Below are 15893 nucleotides of genomic sequence, written 5' to 3'. Positions count from 1 at the left end.
CCGCAATGAGTTGCAGCATTGCCGGTCCAGCACTTTGTCGCTCATATTATCTAATTGTGAGATGATTGCGGCATTCTGGCCTCTTATATCATCTGGATCGATATTGCGATACAAGAGAAGATTATGTACAAACTTGATGAGGCAAGTTGCGTTCCATTCCTTGGATGGTCATACTTCCTATCAAGACGTTCGACTTAGGCATGTGCCAATGGCGCACTGGGCGTCCTCGAAAGTGAGATGCCTCGATATGCAAGTTAGTGGAGCTTGCATAAGTTAAGTGAAGATGGGTATTAGGCCTGCAATGGCCTATGCGTAAGTTCAAGGCATGCCTCATGCCTGGACAAGACTCGCCAATATGAAGGTTACTCAGCTTGATACGAAATTCAGCGATGAATTGCCTATGTTGAGGCAAGGCTTTAGACCGTTGTTCTATGCTAAGTTGGAACAGCGTGGAAGCTAAGTTAGCTGCATCATGCTCCAAGAGCATGCTTTCAAGGGCAAATGAACGTGCATTTTTCTATCTTTAAGGCCCGGTAACTAGCATCATCATCGCGCATATGGGTAGTTATGGTCTGCGCGCCCAGGCCTGTCAGGCGTAATTTTCCGGTCTGTCACACAAACGATACCTTTTTCTTCTCAAACGTGTATTCACCTCTAAATTGGAACATATCGACACTAAAAAAATTATTGTTTCTCAAGATAATTTTTCACTTTAAACCACTTTGATGATTCCTAAAAGATACACTATCAAATATTTCGTGAGAACATCATCGAAACAAAAGTCACAATCTACTCAGCCTCTCTCTCAGAAACAACAAGAGAGATGCCCTAAACATCCAAATGGATGTCATTAGAGGTATCATGTATACGAATTATACTGATATCCAAACCTGCAGCTTCATCACTCTCCGAAGGTACATGCCCTTAGAAGCTACAACGTCCATAGAAACACAAAAAATAACCCTTTCTTCAATCATATGCCGAAGATGCATAAGCCAAGACTTGTGTTAAAAAAATTGTTTCTCATTGAAAAATAAGAAACCATACCTCCACCACAACTGAAATCTCCTCATACTAAGTCCAAACAATACCATGTCATATCAAACGTCATGTTAGAGCATTGCTCGGTTGAAACCAAGAAGCGTTGGTATGTCAAGGTTGGTTGTCATATTTTAATATCAAAACTCATAAGTCATTTGATTAGATTACTAGAGTCAACTTTATTAGGTTAGACTAGGAAGTCTAGAAATGTTAATACATACAAGTATTAGTCTGAAGACCTGAAGATTCCGAAGATGTATCAACCACGACGATAACATCATAATTCCACTCGAGGTTAGTAATACACGACTTGACTTGTTTCCATTTTTATATCGTTATCTTTCAAGTCGTTTCGGATTGAAAACATAACATACGAAGTTATATATGTGAAGCTCTAGTATAATAGAATTGATCATCATATTGTGATCAAAGTGTCAAGGAACAATATATATATATATATATATCAATAGTGATAAGTGCTTTATATTGGTGTATTGATTTGCGAAGTATAATGCTTACCTTTTGGACTTCGTAATTGTGGCGTCGACATAATCTTTGTAACTTGTTATTAGATTGTATAGTAAGCATAAGTTTGATTTCATACCTATAAAACTATGTTTAACTACATATATAAGTTTAAGGAAGTAGACGTATAAACTTGTTTCATAGTCGAAAGGAAACCAAAAGGATTTTATTCAAGAAATCTAAATTCTCCTTTTCTAACTCAGAATCAGAGGCCGAATCAGAATCAACAGATTTTTCTGCACAAGGAGTGGAATTTTCTGTCTGATGGTCATAAGTAAGCTCATCAGAGTTATCTAGTGAAACAATGAGAGCATTACTCATTTCAAGAGAGCTTTTGTATTGAATAATTGAATCATCTTGAAACTTGGTTCGCGAGCATCGCTTTCCAGATTGTCTGTACTTCCTCAAGACATTTTTGACTTGTTGTGTGATCATAGATATATTCTCTTCATCGTGATAAACACAATATTCATCATCCCAAGACAAGTTCTCCTTTGAAGAAGTCATACTTGTATTGGTTGTGGCTTTAAGTGCAGAAGTGCTATCTTTAGGCACACTATGCTCGTGATCAAAGATTTTAAACTTCCCCGAAGACACTGTTTCTAGAGAGAGTTTCAAGGTTATTCCCTTCCATGATGGAATGTTTCTTAGGCTCGTATCTTGCTGGTAAAGATCGGAGAATTTTCATCACAATGTCCTTTTGGGGAATGGTATTTCTTAACACATAAGATGCATTAACAATTCTAGACAACTTTTGATTAAACTCATCAAATGAATATTCATCATCCATTTGAAGATTTTCACGGTCAGAATTTAGGTTTTGAAGTCTAACTTCTTTCTCTGAGGTATATCCTTCAAATAAGGTTTCTAAGATATCCCAAGAATTTTTAGACTTAGTGCACGATATGTCACATGATGCTGAAGTTCTCGGCTTATGGCGTGGATAATAACGTTTAACCCATCAGAATTATGCTTTGCAACACTTATCTCGGATATATCTACTATGATTGATTAACGCACAACCAATGGTATTTCAATTATAAATATAAACAATATATTGCGGGGAAAAAATAACACAGACACCGGAATTTTTGTTAACGAGGATACCGTAAATGTAGAAAAACCCCGGAACCTTGTCCAGATTGAGCACCAAACTGTATTAAGCCGTTAGAGACACTAACCTACTACAAATTAACTTCAAAATGAAATGTAGTTGAGCCCTAATCGAGTCTCCCACTTATTAAGGTACATTCACGCCCTTACACCTCTTGAATCCCAGCATGGCTCCGCACAATTGATTCCCTTAGATGACGTCACAACAGCTAAGAGTTGCTTCAACTCAATTGAAGACTTTAAACCAATATGCATCCTATGGATTAAGCCTATATGTGATTTCCTTTACGATCAAAAAGTTTTATCAAGGTGATGGAAATCGATAGCAATAGACAGAGTCTAGCTAACCTCAAAATCCAGACTTATGCAACCCGAAGTGCAGCCTAGATTATTATTCACCTCACGAGTACAAAACTTGTGGAATCAACAAAGTTTGAGACGAAGAGAACTTTGATGATTTCTATCTATCTTGATCGAGTGAGCAGATCAAAAATCGATCAAGATCATGATACTCGAGTTATCAAGATAAAAGATAACTGGACATGGCTTCACGAATCCCTATGAAGTCTTTGTAGTCGTTAAACCCTAAAATGGTTAGGAAGAGGACGAATCTAGTTACAACTAGGACACACCAAAAAGTAGTGTCGGGATCCAAAGATCCCAGTTGCTTGAAGTTTCCATTTTATAGACATTCAAAGCATGGGTTGCTTTAGGTTTGAGCTAAGATAGATTTGGAACCAAGCAATCAATATCCACTGTTAGATGAATCTTTAATTCTGTTTTACATAAACAAAATATACACTCTGGTTAGGTGAAACTGTAACCGAACCGTGTATAAAGACTATGTTCAGGGTGGTTAGACAAAACTAGGCGATTTGAACTTATAAGCTTAACATTCATTTTCATAAACACTTAAGATATAAACCTTGAGTCACAATCATGTGACCAAATAAGTATAGTGTTTTTAGAGATTTGATGAAATGCTAATTATCTCTTAGAAATAATATATTTTATTTCATTTGAAAGTAATCGACATGGTTAGTAGATGTACGAAGTACAAATACTATAGTCGTTCGTGAGTCAAGTCAGTCATAGTACGTGTACCGGTTTGTGAACTATTAAGCACAACCGAGTTCCGGAATTCACATAACTATTTAAGTATACGTACTGGTATGTGTACCTTAAGACTATAACCGGTTCCGGAGTCCACAAAATAATTTTGGTATGCGTACCGGTATGGACTCACAAACCGAGTTCCGGAACACATAAATTTTCTGGTACGTGTACCGGTATGGATACTAAAACTGTTCCGTGACCACAGTTCCTTTTCGGTTTGCATACAGGTATGTGTACAGATCCAGTTCACGAGTCAACAGATTTTTACATGATGTGCATAAAGAAAAAACGGGGGTCTAACAACCACACCCAATATTTCGCTTAGAAATCTGTATGGACTAACTCCAATATACTTTCAAGAGAATCAACTAGACGGTCAGACTCAATCTCAATAAAAGTATATCAAAGAGTTATATATCAATTTCTCAATTAAATTCGCAATCAAACAAATATGAATTTTCCAGCCTGATTGAATATAAGAAATAACTTGGACGGTATGAAAAACCAATATCCAAGTGGCAATCAATTTAATCAACAACCAAAGGTTGGATTCACAATTGATTGAACTTACGCACAACCTGTGATACTTTTATTATATAACAAAATATAACGTGGAAAACAAATTCACAGACGCCGGAAATTTTGGTAATGGGGAAACCGCAAATGCATAAAAACTCCGAGACCTAGTCCATATTTGAACACCCCACTGTATTAAGCCGCTACAGACACTAGAATACCCCAAGTTAACTTCGTACTGGAATGTAGTTGATCCCTAACCAATCTCACACTGATCAAGGTACAGTTGCGCTCTTTACTTCTCTGAATCCCAACTAGACTCTATGCACTTGATTGCCTTAGCTGATCTCACCCACAACTAAGATTTGATACGACCCAAAGTCGAAGACTTGATAAGAAAATCTGTCTCACACATAAAATGATATTGAATAGATAAATCTCACAGATAAACCTATGAGTTTTGTTCCGTCTTTTTATAAATCGAGGTGAACAGGAACCAATTGATATACCGGACTTATATTCCCGAAGAATAGCCTAGAAATATCGATCACCTCACAATAATATTAATCGTATGGTAGCGAAACAAGATATTGTGGAATCACAAACGATGAGACGAAGATGTTTGCGACTACTTTTTATCTTGCCTATCGGAGATTAATTCTCAAGCCAATCTTAGAGAAGATAGTACTCAATCACGATAGAAAACAACAAGATTAGATCACGCAACTACAAAGAAAATATTTGGGTCTGGCTTCACAATCCCAATGAAGTCCTCAAGCCGTTAACCTACAAGGTTTCATGAAAAACCTAAGGTTAAAGGAGAATCGACTCTAGTCGCAACTACTATGACACAGGAGGTTTGGGGATTAGGTTTCCCAGTTTCTAAAGTTCTCCTTTATACAGTCTTCAAATCAGGGTTTGCAATTAATGTTAACTTGGTAACAAAGCATTCAATATTCACTATTAGATGAAAACCTGATTAGACTCAAGCTAATATCTTTCAACTGTTAGATCAAACTTAACTTGTTATACACAAAGGAAATGTACCTTCATTTAGATATGAGTAACCGTACCTAAACGTGTACACCTTATTGGCTCAACAATAGTTGACCGAAGTTATCCATATGAACACTTTCATATCAACCACATTCATCTTAACCATAACTAGTTCAAATGACTCAAATGAGATATCTCTAAAGTTGTTCAATTGTTTATATTCTCATAGAAGTATACAATACACAATTGAAGCGAAGTCGCGCGATTTTGATTCACTCGGATAAAGTCATGAACATTATAGACACGGTTTGCAAAAGATTGCATTCCTTATTATATAAATGTATTTATTCATGAACAAACCGATTTTAGAACATTATCCACTCAGGTATGAAAACTGGTACGCATACCTTAGTGTCCGGACTAAGTTTGGGTTCGCCAGTATGCGAAAGGGTACGCATACCTCCAAACTCAACATAAATTCTCGGACCTAAACCTTAATCCAGTACGCGTATCGGTATGTGTACTAGGTACCTGGACTTTCACAAACCAACCAGCACGCATACGGGTATGCATACTATGGTTCCAGGACATGGATTACATATATGCAAGTACGTATACTATGCTTAAATCCAATTGTTCGAAACTATCATTTCAACCATTGAAATATTCTTGGAAGACGGGAATAGCTGTCTCACACAAACTATTAGCTTCAAATCAATTTTTAAGTGATCGAATGATCAATACGAAACATTCAGAGTCTACATCAAATGACGGTCTCACACAAATCATGTAAGATGTTACCAGGCGATTTTCACATGATCATCTTTTCACTTTCGTCAAGAATATAAGATGAATTTGGTTAAAGCGAAATCTTACCAACACATATTTCGAAAAACATGTAAGCGAGTTAAACTCAACTCGAAATATCAAATGTGCATAGTTGAAGTCTATATAGCTATACAACTTTTGTCTCAAAATAGGAGATAGAGTAGATAGACTTATGAGTGACAGATGAGTTCAAGTCTCCACATACCTTTTGTCGATGAAGTTCCACAAGCTCCCCTTAGTATTTCTTCATCTTAAATAGATGAACGCCATGAAGTCTAAGCTCAACTACACTTTCTATCCTAATCCGACACTTAGCTATAAGTAGACTAGAAATCAAGACTTATAGTTTTGGCAACTAAACTTGACAAACAAGCTTGAGATAGCAACGCTTGCGAGTTCGACCGAGCATTGATCTAACAATCTCCCCCCTTTGTCAATTAGTGAAAAAACTATCAATACATATGAATTACAAAATAAATAAACTTTGTAGCTTCTCATCCAAATGCTTGATCTCCTTGGTTCTTCAACATTACTCGAAATCTTCGTCACTTCCAAGTATTGTAGTGATTCTGGATTTGTTCAACTTAGCATCAATGTTGTTGAAGATCCGTTGCTATAACAATGAGAAAACAGTTTCCCTCAATCATTGTTATACAATGTCATAATATTATTACACAACATCAAAGTCCAATTGTATCACAACTTTGACAACAATACTATGGTGATATGTACCACTCCCCTTTAGTCAATACTTCATCTCACATGAAAACCACTCCCCCTTACATAATGATCCGTAAACCATATGTATTTGTAGTGTGAACTACACATTAATTCTCCCCCCTTTTTGTCAATTAAAATTGGCAAAGGTACGAAAACTAGTGGGATGGATCCTAATGAAATTCTCATGGAGATTCTTCATGACCAAAAGAAAACAACATATCAACTAGTTTAGATGCAATCATATAGCCGAAACTAAATGCATTCATCAAGAAGTTAATAAAGATACAAGAAAACCCCTACAATATTCCACAGACGCACTCCCCACAAAGATTTGGAAATTATGCACAAGTTCAATTACGAACTATCCCGCATAAAATGTCATTCCCGAAATAACAATAAGAGCGACCTTACTCTCGCAAGAAAAGAACGATTTAAAAGAATACTTTGATACCGAACAGAATTGTATCTACCTAGAAACAACTAAGAAATTGAAACAACACTACACTGGCGTTCTAAGCCTTGATTGCCCAAAAGATATAAATGAGTCTAGGAGAAAAAAGGCTAGAAAACTAATGAACCAAAACAACACCAATAGACTGTCGTAAGTGTTGAAATGTAGTAGTATCTAAAGGTTTGGTGAGGATATCAGCTAATTGTTGTTCGGAAGGCAAAAATTCCATATTGATGATACCATTTCATAGAGATCTCTAATAAAATGATACCTTATATCAACATGCTTAGTTCTTGAGTGCTCAACAAGATTCTCAGTGATGCGAATCGCACTTGAGTTATCACAAAAGATCTTCGTTATTCCAATGTCAATTTCATAATCAAAAAACATTTGTTTCATCCATAGAAGTTGAGTACAACACTAAACTGCAGCAATGTATTCTGCTTCGCACGTAGACAAGGATTGTGAGTTTTGTTTCTTGATATGCCAAAACACAAGATTTAACCCAACATAGTAAAATCCTCATGAATTACTCTTTCTGTCTTCCACACATCCTGACCAATATGCATCTGAATAGGCAGTAAGATCAGTGTTATTATCAAAAGTATAAGACCGACCGTACCCGATAGTGTGTTGGATATATCGTATGATCATCTTTGCAGCTGCAAGGTGAGATTCTTTTGGATCAGCCCGAAATCTAGCTCAACAACCAACACCAAAAGCAATATCAGGTCTATTAGTTGTAAGATATAAGAGGCTTCCAATGATAGATCGATAAAGATTTTGATCCACATTTACTCCTTTCTCATTTCGATGTAGTTTACCAGTAGTGGGCATAGACGTTTAGGAACGCGGATTTTATGTCCATTTTAAACATCTTAACCTTGATAAAACAAGCATGAGCTAATAATATCCGAATGGACTCAAGGCGTGCCACATGAGCAAAGGTTTCGTCAAAGTCGATACCTTCAATTTGTGAATATCCCTGCGACAAGACTAGCTTTATTTCTGACAATCTTGCCAAATTCATCAGACTTGTTCTTGAATATCTATTTGGTACCAACAATGTTGATATTGGACCGACAAGGTACGAGCTCCCATACATATTTTCTTTGAAATTGATTTAACTCTTCATGCATTGCATTCACCCAAAAGGTATCACTAAGAGCTTCATCAATATTTCTCGGTTCTACTTGTGATAGATAACAACCAAAATTGCAAATATTTTGAAATTGTCCTCTTGTCACAGCTCCTCCAATAATACTGTTAGTATCATAATTCATTTTAACCCAGAGGTGTCGTGGAGGAACACGTTCTTGTGTCATGTCCCTCATGACTAGTATGTCTGATTATGGGCCACCCAATTGGGGAACCCCTTATTAGGTGTAGTTAGTAATTAGTTAGTTTGTGTGTGTGCTTAGCACGTGTATGGGAGACTACCATAGCATGTAATGAGTCTGTAATTCTCTTTGGGGGATTATGAATTGAATAATGTAAAACTCTATCTTCTTCCCTAATTGCTCTGCAACTTCTCATCTATCAATGTCTTCTTCTCAATCCCTATAATTCGTCTAATTCTTCTCCCAATCCTCTAATTCCCCCTATCTACCCAAATTTATCTCAACCCATATAAATGAAAGTTGTTCCTAATATTCCACTTTGTAGTGACTTCACTACAACTGGTATCAGAGCAGTCGAATCTGAGACTGCTACCATGAGTAAGTTTGAAATTGCACTCTTATCCTCCATAAAAACGATGTTAGCTGAAGAGTTTAAAGCTTTCAGAGAAAGTTTGTTGAAGAATGAACTTGGATCCGGTGATGATTTACGGGAAACATCATCAGGTTCTAATTCACAAGCTGACTTGAAAAAGGTTTTCGACAGCAGACTAAGCTTTACTGATGGAATTGGGAGTACATGTATCGATTCACAATTGATTTCTGATGCGGAAAAATTGAAATTTGGATCTGAAAGCATCGATTTAGTTGGTTTACTTAGTTTTGATCCTGGTCGTTTAATATTTGATCGCGGAAAGGGCCTTGAAGCTATTATAAGGTATTCTTATTATGTTCAAAGTAAATTTGAGTTCACTGGAAAATCTGCTTATAAGCTTGTTCTTCAACAAGGGTACAAATTATATTCAATGTTTACTAATTCAACTGAGTGTATGTTTATCAAAGAGGGAGACTGTTGTTATGTTAGAGAACTATTTGAGAATATACCACAGAGAGATAATATCACCAGTTATGTTTGTAGTCGAATATTGTTTGATCGAGGAAACATATTGGAAACCATGTTTTGCAGTACTGTTTTGAAAAGTATACATGCTATTGTTCAAATTCATATCAGAATCATATTTACAAAGGAATGGCAGATTGTTGGATGGTTCACATGTGTGCAAGTAGTGGTGAATGTTTATATAGTATACTGGATTTTGCTCAAAGATTATTTGACCGTGGTAAAGAATTTGACGTACTTAGGAGTGGCTATTCAGTATGTGAGCTAACTCTGGAACTTGGGTTCTATTTTGATCCCTTATTCAAGTATGTAAATGTGTTGTTGCTTGTCAAAATGATGATTGTCGCGATGCTAGCAAGCTGATTTATGTAAGGACGCAACATGGAAGTATTATCTGGATGCAACATGGCAGCAGTATCTGGACTATTTTGAATCATTTGATACTTCAAGTGACAAGGGTACAAGAGGATGGAAATTCACCAACAATGTTCAGTCAGGTGCTTGTTAAGGATAACAGTCTGACTACACAAATGGAAGAGGCTTGTAAGGAGTTCATGGGGCAGGAATTACTCTCAGCCAACAACACTAGGCTACTAGTCAGGATCTTAAACTTTGTACAGCTGAACCTCTGGATTTTATTATCAGATATTGAATTATCCTTACTTTGGAGACTTTCACATGGATTACCTATTGGTAATAAGCTCCTCAATGTTAGTTCGATGAAGACTAATAGTTACACAGTAGAAAAAGGTGACGTATCGAAGATTCTTGTACATAATTTAGGCGGAAACGTTGGAATTCTGTCACTAAATATTGTAGCTACAACCTGTGATGAGTTCTCTATAGGAAGGCCTAGAAGTATTCTTCAGTGGGTGAGTTTATTCTTTCCTAGTTTCTTGCATACATCTATTATGAATGATAACCATATTACTCGAAGGAAATCTATGAAGGAAACTATTGTTCCTGGTTTTTTTGTTTTCAAAACCTTTGAGGATACTAGGAGAATTATTTGGCTCAAGAGAGGTTATAGAGGAGTGAAATGCTATGCAAGAAGAAGGGAAATCAAGGGAATTCTCGCAAAGGCTAGTACTGTGGAAATCAGTGGTCATGAATGGTTAGAGGAAATGCTTATGGGAGTTGGTTTTTCTTGTACTCAGCTAGGAGTTTCAGTTTTGAAGTTAACTAGCATATTGATAATTGTGAAGGTTATACCTACTGTGGTACTGATAGGACCAGTCCTTTTCTCTTATATACTCAAATCCAGATGGGAAGTTGAAATTGCTTCCTGGGAGCTATCACTGCATATCACACTCTCAACTCCTGATTTAGCTAAGCCTCGCATCACCAGGATTATTATACACAGATTTGAATGGGTAAGTCCACTTCTTCTGATGGTATTACATAGCTTGCTGTTATACAGTCTCTACATCCATGAATATACAATTCTTAGAAGACTTTGGCATGAGATATTCATGACAACAGCTACTTCTCTACGAGTTAGTACAAGTCACCACAACTGTACAGCTGGTTCAAGGGAAGAAATGAATTTATTCATCTCACACAATGACCAGGTGGAATGGTTCTTAGTCAAGGTTTTGTCAGCCGCCTACAAGGGTGATTATGGGAAGTTGATTTTGAAGCCAAAGTCCTCATCAATTCAATTATCAACACCAACATAGAACTGGCTTGTTACACCATTTCTGAAATTGAGGTTGTCACTGCTGAGAGGAAGGGATATTGTGCATCTCAAGGAAGCCTAATATTGGTCGAGTTATTGTCCCATAGAGTTTTCGAGGGCTCGACTGTACTTACACAAGTACTAACATCACCATCTTTACAAGATGGTCTCTGCGAATACGGTACCTTCTTATATACGACAAAGGGGATATGCTCATATTCAGGTATTTGCTTACTGCATCATTCCTCAATAAGCTTGTAAAATCAATTGTCGCACCAATTTTGAAGTGGGGACAGAGTCAAATTCTTATTGTAGTGGCAGTAGCTGGATATGCATTAACCGAGAGTGTTTCTTATTCTCCATCCTTGAGGACAAGGATGATTTGGAGGTGTGGGTATTTGTCATGTCCCTCATGACTAGTATGCCCGATTATGGGGCACCCAATTGGGGAACCCCTTATTAGGCGTAATTAGCAATTAGTTAGTGTGTGTGTGTGTGCTTAGCACGTGTGCTGGGAGACTACCCTAGTATGTAATGAGTCTGTAATTCTCTTTGGGGGATTATGAATTGAATAATATAAAACTCTATATTCTTCCCTAATTGCTTTGCAACTTCTCATCTATCAATGTCTTCTTCTCAATCCCTATAATTCGTCTAATTCTTCTCCTAATCCTCTAATTCCCCCTATCTACCCCAATTTATCTCAACCCATAGAGATGAAAGTTGTTCCTGATATTCCAATTTGTAGTGAGTTCATTACATCTTGTTCAACATGAGTAGCCTTATCAGATCTCTTCTCCTCGTCATTAAAAATATCAGGATCAGTAACAGTTGGAACAACTTTAACTGATTCTGGGATTTCCTTGACTTTCTCAATTGTCTCAGTTGGAGGCAATTCAGCAGGAGGATTATCATGGTGAAAATTTCTTAGATCATCAATTATGACATTATCAGATTCCATCATAACTTGGATTCTGAGATTAAAAACTCGGAAAACCACGACTATCGGAAGCATAGCCAAGAAAGATACCTTCATTGCTTTTAATATCAAATTTCCCTCTCTATTCATGATCTTTCATAATGTAGCACTTACTTCCGAGCACTCTGAGATAATGTAAGTTGGGTTTCCTACCGTACCACAACTCATAAGGAGTATTCAGGGTTTTAGACCGTTGGTAAACACGGTTGATCAAATAACATGGTGTGAAAACAGCCTCTCCCCAAAACCTTAAAGGTAAGTTTTTGTTATGGAGAATTACCCTGGTCATTCCTGAATGTTACTATTCTTTATTTTTGCAACTCCATTAGCTTGAGGAGTAATGGGTGGTGAGTATTGTTGAATAATCCCCAGTTTGTCACAAAATTCAAACACCTTAGTGTCTTTGAATTCAGTTCCACGGTCGCTTCTAATTTTCTTTAGTTTGCGACCTTGTTCATTCTGGATTCTATTCACAATAATCTTGAATTCATCAATGGTTTCATTCTTATGAGATAAAAATGCCACCCAAGTGAATCTGGTATAATCATCCACCATAACTAAAGCATAATTCTTACCAGCAACTGTAAGTTGTTGAAAAGGTCCGAAGAGATCCATATGAGTTAAATCAAGTTGAGCTTTAGTGAGAATATCTCGAGATGATTTATGGTGAAATTTCGTTTGTTTACCCTTTTGACAGGCACCACAAACACCATCAATTTTTGCATTGATTTTGGGAACGCCTCTAACAAGTTCTTTGTTAATGATCTTAGTTAGAAGGAGATAATTGATGTGACCAAAACGCTGACTCCAAAGATGTGTAGATTCCACCTTAGTCAAATTGTAACAATTACTAAACTGAGTATCAAGAAGATAACAGTTATTTTTACCACGAGTTCCCTGAAAAATTACTTTTCCAGTTTTGTCTACAATGTCACATCCAATTGCATTGAATACAACTTTATGGACTTTGTCACAACTTTGACTAATAGAAAGAAGGTTTGCAGTCCTACCTTTAACGTATACTACATCATGGATTTCAGGAACGTCAAGAAGTTTGATCGTCCCCTTCTTGCTTATGTAGCAACAACTCTCATCTCCGAAAGTCACAGGACCTCCTTCAAAGTCGCTTGAATTCAGAAACCACGAGAGATCACCAGTCATATGTCGGCTACATCCATTTTCCAGAAACCATTGAAAGGGAGATGTTAAGAGCAAAAGCTCCCATACTAACACTACTATCCCATTTAGGATTTCTTGTTAGATTTGTACACCTTTTTAGAGAAGTAAACAATTGTTCAGCTTTCTTATGATGATTACTCGCAACCTTTAAACTTTTCCTGAAAGATGTACATGTATGTTGAAAGTGATTGTGAGAGTCACGGAACACACATGGACCAAGATCTTTAATCTTATTTGAGTAGTTCTGAGTCCCATCAAGTTCCACAAAGCCTAAACCTTGTTTATTCCCTGACTTGCGACATTTCTTCTGGGAAGAATTAAAGGAGTTATTCAAATCCATTGAAGGAACTTTGTCAGACTTCAAACTCTTATACTTTAGAATTTATTCAATAAGATCAGAATTGATTCGGATTTGTCCATCCAACTTTTTCTGGAGAATAACAAACTCTTCGGAACTTTCTCTAAGATCAGAGTTAAATCCTGGTGAAGCGTTTATTGAGACTTTACTTTCCATAGAGTCAGATCGCTACAAACACATACTTATTAGGTCTTAAACGTGTTTGGCTACTCTGATACCAATTGAAAAAACGGGGTTCTAACAACCACAACCAATATTTCGCTTGGCAATCTGTATGGACTAATTCCAATATATGTTCAAGAGAATCAACTAGACAGTCAGACTCAATCTTAAGAAAAGTATATCAAAGAGTTATATCTCAATTTCTCAATTCAATCCGCAATCAAACAAATAGGAATTTGCGACCCCGGTTGAATACAAAAATTAACTTGGACGGTATCAAAAACCAATATCCAAGTGTCAATCAATTTAATAAACAACCAAAGGTTGGATACACAATTGATTGAACTTATGCACAACCTATGATATTTCTATCATATAACAAAATATAATGCGGAAAAGAAATAACACAGACATCAGAAATTTTGTTAACGAGGAAACCGCAAATGCAGAAACCCCGGGACCTAGTCCAGATTTGAACACCATATTGTATTAAGCCGCTACAGACACTAGCCTACTCCAAGCTAACTTCGGACTGGAATGTAGTTGATCCCTAACCAATCTCACACTGATCAAGGTACAGTTGCTCTCCTTACGTCTCTGAATCCCAACATGACTTTACGCACTTGATTCCCTTAGCTGATCTCACCCACAACTAAGAGTTGCTACAACCCAAAGTCGAAGACTTGATAAACAAATTTTTCTCACACAGAAAAGTTTATTGAATAGATAAATATGTCTCCCAAAGATAAACCTATGAGTTTTGCTCCGTATTTTGATAAATCGAGGTGAACATGAACTAATTGATATACCGGAATTATATTCCCGAAGAACATCTTAGAAATATCAATCACCTCACAATAATTTTGGAATCACAAACGATGAGACGAAAATGTTTGTGACTACTTTTTATCTTGTCTATCGAAGATTAAATCTCGAGCCAATCTTAGAGAAGATAGTACTCAATCACGATAGAAAACAACAAGATCAGATTACGCAACTACAGAGAAAATAGTTGGGTCTGGCTTCACAATCCCAATGAAGTCTTCAAGTCGTTAACCTACAGGGTTTCGTGAAAAACCTAAGGTTAAAGGAGAATCGACTCTAGTAGCAACTAGTATCACACATGAGATGTTGGGATTTGGTTTCCCAGTTACTAGAGTTCTCCTTTATATAGTCTTCAAATCAGGGTTTACAATCAATGTTACCTTGGTAACAAAAAATTCAATATTCACCGTTAGATGAAAACCTGATTAGACTCAAGCTAATATCTTTCAACCGAACTTAGCTTGTTATACATAAATGAAATGTACCTTGTTTTAGATATGAGTAACTGTACCTAAACGTGTACACTTTATTGGCTCAACAATAGTTAACCGAAGTTAGCCATATGAACACTTTCATATCAGCCACATTCCTCTTAACCATAACTAGTTCAAATGACTCAAATGAGGCTAGTTCTAGAGTTGTTCAATTGTTTATATTCTCTTAGAAGTATACAAGACACAATTGAAGCAAAATCGATTTTGATGCACTCGAATCAAGTCATCAACATTATAGCCACGGTTTTTAAAAGATTGCATTCCTTATTATATAAATGTATTAGTTCATGAACAAACCGATTTTAGAACATTATCCACTCAGGTACGCAAACGGGTACGCATACCCATACCTTAGTGTCCGGACTAAGTTTGGGTTCGCCAGTATGCGAACGAGTACGCATACCTCCAAACTCAGCAGAAATTCCCGGACCTAAACCTTACGCCAGTACGCGTACCGGTATACATACTAGGTACCCGGGCTTTCACAAACCAACTAGTACGCATACGGGTATGCATTCTATGGTTCCAGGACATGGATTACATGTAATACGACTACAAACCTATAACAGTTTTCCCAGTTTGTAAGACTGATAGCACAGTCTTATATCCGAATCTATAGTAGTTATATATTTTTTCTAAATCGATTCGAAACATTCCCGAATAACTTCAATGAC

Source organism: Papaver somniferum, chromosome 3 (genome assembly GCF_003573695.1).
Source record: "Papaver somniferum cultivar HN1 chromosome 3, ASM357369v1, whole genome shotgun sequence".
In the NCBI taxonomy this organism is placed as follows: Eukaryota; Viridiplantae; Streptophyta; class Magnoliopsida; order Ranunculales; family Papaveraceae; genus Papaver; species Papaver somniferum.
The sequence above is the reverse complement of the archived record's forward strand: the minus strand, read 5'-3'. Positions refer to the sequence as shown.